Here is a 10,001-nt window from a genome sequence, read left to right as displayed (position 1 = left end):
AAAAAAAAAAGAAGAGGCAGACATGATAAAAATACCAGAAGGTGTCTCTGGTACTCTGATAATGATGGCATCCAAGACTTAATGTAGCACTTCCTGTGGACCAGCTACTAGTCTAAGTGGTATTTATGTGTAATGACTTATTCAACCTTTAGGAGAATCCTGTAGATAAGGAATGACTAGTATTCCCATTTCACTCAATACTGCAAGGGGCAAAAAGTGATTCAGTCATTTGCCTGAGGTCACAGTGAGCGGCAGAGGTGACTTCAAACCCAGGGAAACTTTGCTCTTCACCACGGCCCGCAGGTGTGCGTGCATTACCACCTGGCTGGAGAGAAAATGCTTGTTAGGGAAAATGACCCTTGAATTGAGTCGTAAAAGAAGCTGTTTGCTAGGATGGCAAGAAGGGGGTGTTCCTATGATGGGGATCATAACAGAGACCTGGCAAAAATGAAGCAGTTACCTCAAAAATAAACAGGTTCAGAAGAAAGGAGAGGGAGGGGAAGGTGGAAAGAGGGGGAACAGAGTAGGCCATTCAGAGCTCCAGGGAAGGAAAAGGTTGGAAGAGGATGAAACTTGGAACTGCTGACAACATGAGTTTAACAGAATATCTTACAGATTCATTTACCAAAGCTCCCGTATTCCCTTTTAGCACAGACAGCTGCACACTTTTAACTCTGTTTAAGTCACTTGTTGTGTGACCCGAAGCAAATCAGTTTCGTTCTCTGGGCCTCAGTTTGCTCATTGGTGAAATCAAGGGTCAAGACAAAAGGGTCTTTGCATTCCCTTTCCAGCACTGGTCTCATGACATCCATGGTTCTAATTGTGCAAAGAAGAAGCCCAATTTTTTAAAAAAGTTTTTATTTATTTATTTGACAGAGAGAGAGAGACAGGCAGCAAGAGAGAGAACACAAGCAGGGGGAGTGGGAGAGGAAGAAGCAGGCTCCCAGCAGAGGAGCCTGATGTGGGGCTTGATCCCATAACACCAGGATAACGTCCTGAGCCGAAGGCAGGCGCTTAACGACTGAGCCACCCAGGTGCCCCAAGAAGAAGCCCATTTTTGAACTGATAAATGGCATATTTAGATTTGCATTCAATAAAGATGACACCATTTTATATGGTAATACCATGGTAAATTTTTAAAAAGGCATCTTAAGCTTTAAAAGTCAACCCTCGCTCTGGACACTAGCACTTGGAGAATGTGACCACGCTCCCCTCCACTCTCTCTTCTACGTTTAGCATACCAGATTCCCCTTTGGTTCTGATGTTTTCTTGTTTCTCACTTGGAGGTGACCTCTTTTCTTTTCCATTGTTCTCTGGTCTCTCATCTGGCGCCTAAGACTTCTGTGAGACTCAGTTCCCCTGAGTTTTCTTGTTTCCATTTTTTTAACTACCATCTCTATGTAAATATCTTCTGATTAAATGCTCTACCTTTTTTTTAAGATATTATTTTTAAGTAATCTCTACACCCAATGTGGGGCTCGAACTCACAACCCTTAGATCAAGCAAGAATCACATGCTGTACCAACTGAGCTAGCCAGCTAGCCAACTACTCTACTTTTTATCTCTAGTGGATATAGTCCCCCTTAGAAATGACATGGCTAAAACATGACTTTGCATCAAATTTTCTCTGAAGCCTTTTCCCTTTATTAGAAAAAAAAAATTATGGGGCGCCTGGGTGGCTCAGTCCTTAAGCATCTGCCTTCAGCTCAGGGCATGATCCCAGGGTCCTGAGATCAAGCCCCTCATCAGGCTCCCTGCTCTGCTGGGAGCCTGCTTCTTCCTCTCCCACTCCCCCTGCTTGTGTTCCCTCTCTTGCTGGCTGTCTCTCTCTCTGTCAAATAAATAAATAAAATCTTTAAAAAAACACTTTATTTTCTTCTTGCATGCTCAGTACATAAAAATCAGAAAGTACAAACAAACAAAAGAGTATAATCATACCCATATTCCAACACAGCAGTGGTTAATCACTGGTACTATTTTATTGTATAGTTTTCTCTGTATGTACATATATACGTATTGTGGCGGTATCATACATACTGTTTTGTAACCTATCATGAACACCTTTCCATTTCATTACGTAAAATCATTCATCATTTTGAAAGACTGTGGATTATTCAATTATATACTCGTATAATGTATTTAACCAAATTCCTGATGCTGGGAAAATTATTTCCGACATCCATATCAATAGACACAACAGTGTTTATATGAATTCCCATCGCTTGCAGGCACTTATCACATACAGCTGCTGTAGAAATTACTTGAGTTTTGATGTATCTCCCCAAAATGATTTTATACTTGTTGCGCCCAGATCTTATATTTCACTGTGTCTATCGTAGAGTTTAGCATTTGCCTTGCCTAAGGGAGACATTCGGTAAATACTCATTGAGTGAATGGGGAGATGAGGTTCCAAGCTGGGGTGACAGGAAGAATGATACATTTATTGATAGAAAGAGGGGCATTGGTTGAGGGAAAAGAGAAGATGGCGAATCTGACTTTTAACATGTTAGTTTGACGTGATAGTATTCTCAGTTTTTTAAAAATATATTTTTGTAAGATTTTATATATTTATTTGACAGAGAGAGAGACACCAGCGAGAGAGGGAACACAATCAGGGGGAGTGGGAGAGGGAGAAGCAGGCCCCCCAGCCGAGCAGGAAGCCTGATGCAGGGCTCTATCCCAGGACCCTGGGATCACGCCCTGAGCCGAAGGCAGATGCTCAACGACTGAGCCACCCAGGTGCCCCTTTTAAAAATATTTTTAAACAACTCCTGGAATAGCTTAATCTGTTGTCTGTCAATTTCGTTTCAGGAGACTTAAGCTAAAGGACAATTCCAGAGCCCTTTTGTGTTATGTGCCATCCAGGATTCCTTACTATTACAGCTTGGTTACTTATGGTGAGAATGATACTATCTTTGCTTAATTTTTTTTTAAAGATTTTGTTTGTTTGAGGGGAGGGGGGTGGGGGAATGGGATAGGCTGGTGATGGGTAGTAAGGCGGGCACGTATTGCATGGTGCACTGGGTGTTATACGCAACTAATGAAGCATCGAACTTTACATCAGAAACCAGGGATGTACTGTATGGTGACTAACATAATATAATAAAAAAAACATTAAAAAAAATATTTTATTTGTTTGAGAGAGAAAGGATGAGAGAGAGAGCATGCGAGAGGGGAGGGTCAGAGGGAGAAGTAGACACCCCGCTGAGCAGGGAGCCTGATGCGGCTTGATCCCAGGACTCCAGGATCATGACCTGATCCGAAGGCAGACACTTAAACAACCGAGCCACCCAGGCACCCTCTCTTTGCTTGATTTGATTAAAAGCTGATGTTTGGGGCTCTATTTGTCCCCATTGTTCTCTATTTAATGGTCTTAACTGACAGCGTGGTGGAAAACTCTGTGGTAGGGTGAAGGTACAGAATGGGGACTTTCCTTCTCTAATTTCTGGTTGCCTCTCTTACATATTCCGCCAATCATGGTGTTACTGGCTTTACAATGAAAACCATGACTACATATGTGTAGCAGGGATGCATGGGGACATTCATTGGTGAGACCTTAGAAATGAATGTCCCCATGCATCCTCCTGCTACACATATGTAGTCACAGTTTTCATTGTAAAAGTTCCTTACCTAATCCGTCTGGTTTTCCCCTGGTATCCCCCATTATAAATGCCAGACAGTTTAGTTAGGACTCTTGGCTGGCCCAAATTCTTAATGGCTAGGCTAAGATTTTTCTCATCTGGTTTAGATTCCATGCGGGCCAGAGATTAGTTCATTGATCCAGAAGTCCGTACCTGATATAAAAAGGGCCGATCAGAGACACTCCAACGGACTATGGAATTGAGTTTTAGAGATCCTAGCTTCAGTTTGTTTGGTCTCTCGAATGGAGGAGATATAATCTAAGGATTCGTGGCCAATCATGTCCCGCCATGCAGCCGGGAAAGCATAAAATGCCAGTCTGCCATGGGAGAGAATAATGAAGTAGATTCCTTGATAATGTACAGAGACAAAGACGGAGAGAGTCCTGCCAGCTTTCTAGCCTCTGATTCTAATCCATTCCTGAGCCTTGACTGTATCCCTGCTTTTGTATTCATCTTTTATATAATAGAGACACTGCAGTTGGTCAAGGCATATGACTGACTTTTTAGCAGATAAGTGACATAAAGTGAAGTGCACATATTTAAAGTGTATAATTTGATACATATTGGCATTTGTATACACAGGTGAAACCATTACTGCGGTAGTGGTGATGAACATACCGTTAACCGTTAAAAGTTTCCTTGTTACCCCTTTGTCGTTCTTCCTTCCCCTCACTCCCTATTCTTATCCTCACGCAATCACCGATCTGCTTTCTGTCGCTATAGATTCCTTTTGATCTTCTAGAATTTTATATAAAAGGAATCATGTACCTTTTTGTGTGTGTGGCATTTTTCACTTAGAGTAATTATTTTGAGATTCATCCAGGTTGTGATGTAGATTGTGTTGTAGCATGTTGGTGGGGAGACAGACAACAGTTATACACTATTTCTTCTAGAAGCCTGCCAGTGACGGCTCTCCATCACAGAGAATCTATTCTGAGCCTTTGATGCATACATCCCTGCCTGCTTGTTTTCTCCGCTTGAATATCTCACAGACAAACATAACGTGTCTAAAAAAGAACTTTTTAGGCAACAATCCCCACGCTTCCCCCCCCCAAAAAAACCTCCACCCAAATCCGGTTGCTCCAGTCTTCCCCATCTTATGAAATGACATCATCTTTCCTCTAGTTGAATGGGTCATCCTTCTCAATAGATCTCTAATCCATCTGTCTTTTTTTTCTGTCTCTACTGCCACCACCCTATTCGAAGCTGCATCGTCACTAGCCTGCTTACTGCAGCCTTCTTCCCAGTCTCTCGGTTTGGCTTTTGCCCATGGCCACCTCGGAGAAGCCATGGTGATTCTAAAACGCACATTGTCTCTTCTCACTCTCATGCTTAGAAAGCTCATCGATGGTATCATTTGCACTTGAAGTCAGTTCCAAACGCTTCACTGTGGCCTGGAAGGCCCTACAGATCTAGCATTTGCCAGCGTCTCCAACTTCCTCGCATTCTCTTCTTCTCCATTGGTACTCAGTGGCCTGCTTGCTTGCTTGCTTGCTTGCTTGCTTTTAAAGATTTTATTTATTTATTTATTTGAGAGAAAGAGAGAGACAGAGCATGAGCACAGCAGGGAGGGGAGAGGCGGCAGAGGGATAAGCGGACTCCCAGCTGAGCAGGGAGCCTGATGCGGGGCTTGATCCCAGGACCCCGAGATCATGACCCGAGCTGAAGACAGACGCCACCCAGGCGCCCCATCAGTGGCCTCCTTTCATTCTGCAAAGGCACCAAGCTCGTTCCTACTTCAGGGCCTTTACCCATGATGAGCTTTTGGTATGAATGAGAGGGTGAAGGAGAGAGGACTGCAGCCAGAGGGCTATGAATGGGCAAGGTAAAAGGGAAACTTGTGTGCTGTTTGAAGATACATAAGAAGTCAGGNAAGGAGAGAGGACTGCAGCCAGAGGGCTATGAATGGGCAAGGTAAAAGGGAAACTTGTGTGCTGTTTGAAGACACATAAGAAGTCAGTTGAGGGGCGCCTGGGTGGCACAGCAGTTAAGCGTCTGCCTTCGGCTCAGGGCGTGATCCCGGCATTCTGGGATCGAGTCCCACATCGGGTTCCTCCGCTGGGAGCCTGCTTCTTCCTCTCCCAGTCCCCCTGCTTGTGTTCCCTCTCTCGCTGGCTGTCTCTATCTCTGTCGAATAAATAAATAAAAAATCTTTAAAAAAAAAAGAAGTCAGTTGAGACATAGAAATTGAGGACCCTTTGNTTCCCTCTCTCGCTGGCTGTCTCTATCTCTGTCGAATAAATAAATAAAAAATCTTTAAAAAAAAAAAAGAAGTCAGTTGAGACATAGAAATTGAGGACCCTTTGGGCAGTGGGGGTTTCTGTGGGTGAGTTCTCTGTGGAGTCAGGACAGAGGCTGGAGCATCGAGCCAGAGAGAGGAGCTCCTCCTACAGCTTTACTTTTAGAACCTTATGCTTACAGAGTCCCCGGGAAAGTTTTGATTCCTAACCCTCCAAATTTGAGCTCCTGAGAGTGTTAAATGCATAGGAGCTGTGCTGAGAAGTCGGCTCTGAAAAGTTTTGACAGAAAAAGACAGAATCTTCTCAAAGGTCCCCACACAGAGTTAGTATAGTTTATGGCTAGGGTCATCCTTGATGTTAGAAAACCTGTACAGATCCTTTAGATCCTTTCCTCCCTCTGACTCTTCCAGTTTGAGTTTGACCTCTCCTTGAAGCCCAGTTAAGAGCTCACTTATTCTAGGGCTCATTATCTGACTGAGGGGGTGGGAGCGTGTTGGTTTCTCTTCACTTAGCAAGTGTGTATTTATTTATTTCTGTGTTTAAACACACAACCCTGCCTCCACTGCACTATATAGTGTGTGTGTGTGTGTGTGTGTGTGTGTGTGTGTGTGTGTGTGTCTGGCTACTTTTCTTATCTGGACTAGTTTCTGAGCCACGGGAGAATAGAAACTTTCTGCTGATTCTGTTCCTTATTCCACTCTGTGGAGTAAAGGCCTGAGCAGACACCCTGTGGGCTCTCCATAGATGCTGGATCCATTCAGTAATGGATCAGGTGAGTGTTTCAAAGAAACACAAATTGAGCAGAGAGATGAAAAAGGTGTCCTCATACTTTTCGTTTGTTCTTTAATTAGAGTGAACATCATCGTAATCCTTTGGTTTCACAGCTCTTAGGCACGCAGCAGGCTTACGATTGCTTCTTGAGGGACTAGGCCTCTGCCATGGCTTTGAGCTCTTTGACGTGTGCGTGCGTGCATGTGTGCGTGTGTGTGTATGTGTGTATGCCTGTGTGTCCATATCTGCCTATGTGGTCTCTGTCTTGGTGAATTTTTATAAATAAAGAAACTGGTGCCATCAAAACTTTGGAGAGTGTGGTGGGCAGAAGTCTAAGATGACCTCCAAGGGTCTTGGCCTCTGGTGTAGATGCCCCGTAAATTCCCCTCCCCTTAAGTGTAGTTGAGACCTGTGCCTATGCTGAGGTCACTCTGATGGTTAGGCTACATTATATGACAAAGGAGAAGAGAGTTTGAAGATGTGATTCAAGTCCCTTCTGGAGGTGAGAGTTCTCCTGCTGACTGGAAAAAGCCAGCAGCCATGTTGTAAGTGGCCTGTGGAGAAGGGCTGTCTCTGGAGCCTGTAGACGCTGAGAGTCTCAGTCCTACAAGTATGAGGCACTGAATTCAGACAACAGTGTGAATGAGCTTGGGAGAGGGCTCTGCCCGGCTGACACCTTGCTTGCAGCCTTGTAAGGCCCTGAGCAGTGCACCCAGCTCAGCCGCGCCTGGACGCCTGACCCATGGAAATGGAAATATGTGTGCGGTTTTAGGCTGGCGACCAGGTCTGTGGCAGTTTGCTATGCAGCAATTAGCAACAACTAATACAGACGATACTCTAGCTGGGATAGAAAATGTTTGCCATTGTTAATAGTTTGTTAGACTGGATGGCGTCGACAACAAAAGAAAGAAATGCATTTTCTCACAGTTCTCATAGAGGCCACAAGTTGGACATCTAAGTGTCAGCAGGTTTAGTTTCCTCTGAGGCCTCTTTCCTTGGCTTGCCAACTTCTCGCCGTCTCCTCACGTGGCCTTTCCTCTGTGTGCACGGAGGGATGTGTCCCGATCTCCTCTTCTTATGAGGACAACAGTCCTGTTGAATTAAGACCCATCCTAAAGACCTCACTTCAATTTAATTACCTCTTTAAAGAATTCATTGTGGAATAAGATTACATTCTGATGTATGGGGGTTAAGATCAAGCAGCTATGAATTTTGAGGAGGGGGACACAATTTAGCCCATAAGGGCCATCATCCTTTTCTGTATTCTTTGTACCAATATTTTCTTTTGACTTGTTCTCTTGTTTCTTGAATCTCTGTTGTATCTCCCCATTCTTTAGATTTTTACCGTACAATTGTATTTCAAATGCCTTTTTTAGTTCTTGACATTTTTGGGTACAGGTTAGCATGTAAAATCCTTCCTAATTACATCTCTAGCTTGTAGTGGCCAGTCTGATATGAATAAAAGCATCACTTTACATTTGCCTATATTCTTTACATGGTTATAAGGTAATTTCACATGTCTTATCTGATTTGAAATCCTGAATAACGCAGTGAGCAGGTCCGCCCAATATCATTATTATCCCCACTGTAAATTCAGGAAAACACACTCAGAGAGTTGATGGGGCTAAGAATGTTACATAGCACATAAGTGTCCTCTAACTCCAAGTCAGAGTGCTCTATCCACTAGATTAACTACTCAAAACATCCTAACCCAAACAGCAACTGATTCCTACAGAATAAGTGTATTTATGATATCTTATTCCCATCTGGGTATTCAAATTCAGATTCTGTAGTTAACCCTCTCCTTGCTACACATCATGAAGGCTTTTCTCATCCTGTGAATAAGGGCCGCTTGGGGCCACACCTGAATCTCCCATTATCCCGACTTTTCTGTTTGAGAATTTATTGTAAAACAACCCCACTTGAACCTTTTTCTGTCAGGGGTGACGCAATGACTTGGATGTGTATCAACTCAGTTTTTATTTATTTTTAACCTATGTGCCAGGTTTTTAATATATGCTGAAATCGATTGCTTTAAACATAGCCCCTCAATGAGACTGTAAACTTCTGTAACAGGTGCTTTCTGCATAATAGGCATTTTGTGTGTAATGTAGGCATACGGTAATTAATGAATAAGCAAGGTGGAGGAGCCAATCAGTGCATTCCGGTTAACAAAGATGAATTGTGTTGAAAATACTGACAGATAAAAGATAATAATGCAAATTCCATGTGCATTTGGAGTTTCTTCTTTTCACCAGTTTGATAAAGCCTAACAATGTGGTCATATCTGTAGTTCTAGAAAGTCTTTGAGTAGCTGTCTTCAAAGTTACCTAAAACCCACTGCTAGAATTTCAGCGTATGGAATTTGAAATACCAAGTCAGCAATGCCCAGAACTCAGATCCCTGTTTCATTTACTGGTAGGCAAAGGGAGAAATATTAGGAAATCAAACGAACTACAGTCCCCACACTCGCCCAGTCACTTCCTTAAGGAAAACACAAAACAAAACCGCGAGAAAAAGGACTGTTAACAGCAAGCTTCCATTATTTTTCCTGGGAGGAGTCTGGAATTACAAGTAGACAAGGCAAAGAGAGGTGTTAAGAAGGTGGCCTCAGGCTGTAACCTTCTGGGAGGCAAGGAATGAATAGAGGACTCGCAAGGGGAAAAACAGGCTTGACTGGGGTTTTTGTTGGGGGCTAGGCTGACCGAACTGGGAGGGGAGTCAAGATTCTGCCTTAGAATAGCAGCAGTCCTACCAGTTTGCGAGCAATAGCGCCCGGCGGTTAAGAGCTTGGGCGCTGGCATCACACCGCCTGGGATCCTGGGTCCTGCTCTGTCCCTTCCTAATTCTGTCACCCTCGCAACTTGTTTGACCTTTCCGCCTCGGTTTTCTCGCTTGCGAAACGGCGATGAGAATAATGTGGACCGCGTGGAGTAGCTGTGAGGGTGAAGGGAATGAATAGTTCGGCGCGTGGTTTATAGTAAACGCTCAGTAAACTGTTAAACTGCTCAAGCTGGTGTTATTCTTCCTCTTTCTTAATACTCTGCGCTCCCGTAGGGAGGGGGACCCCGAAGCGCTCAGCGCGCGGGCAGGCTGGTTTTGAGGTGCGCGCCCCGCCGAGGTGAAGCGGCACGGTTTCCAGGGCACGCCCGGGCCCTCGCTGAATCTGAGGGGCCGAGCCTACGGCTGGCCTCCTGCTGGAGCGGCTGACCCGGGGCGGGCGCGCCGCGGGCCCTGGATACTTGACAGTTTCCACCTCTCCTGCCTCCTGGGCACTGGAGGCCATGTGGGCTCAAACGCGAGCGTCCCGGTTTCGGAGGCGTGAGGGCCACTGGGCGCTCCCCGCCGC

The 10,001-nt window shown here is 44.5% G+C and overlaps 1 protein-coding gene across 1 annotated transcript in view; it reads left to right on the top strand.

Annotated features, from left to right (window-relative positions):
- The window catches only part of KLHL13 (kelch like family member 13), a 260,054-nt gene that overhangs the window by 44,024 nt on the left and 206,029 nt on the right, over positions 1–10,001 (top strand). The gene's annotated exons all lie outside the window — the stretch shown is intronic.

Source organism: Ailuropoda melanoleuca, chromosome X (genome assembly GCF_002007445.2).
Source record: "Ailuropoda melanoleuca isolate Jingjing chromosome X, ASM200744v2, whole genome shotgun sequence".
NCBI classification, from domain to species: domain Eukaryota; kingdom Metazoa; phylum Chordata; class Mammalia; order Carnivora; family Ursidae; genus Ailuropoda; species Ailuropoda melanoleuca.
Note: the sequence above shows the minus strand (reverse complement) of the source record. Positions and strands in the feature narration are given on the sequence as shown.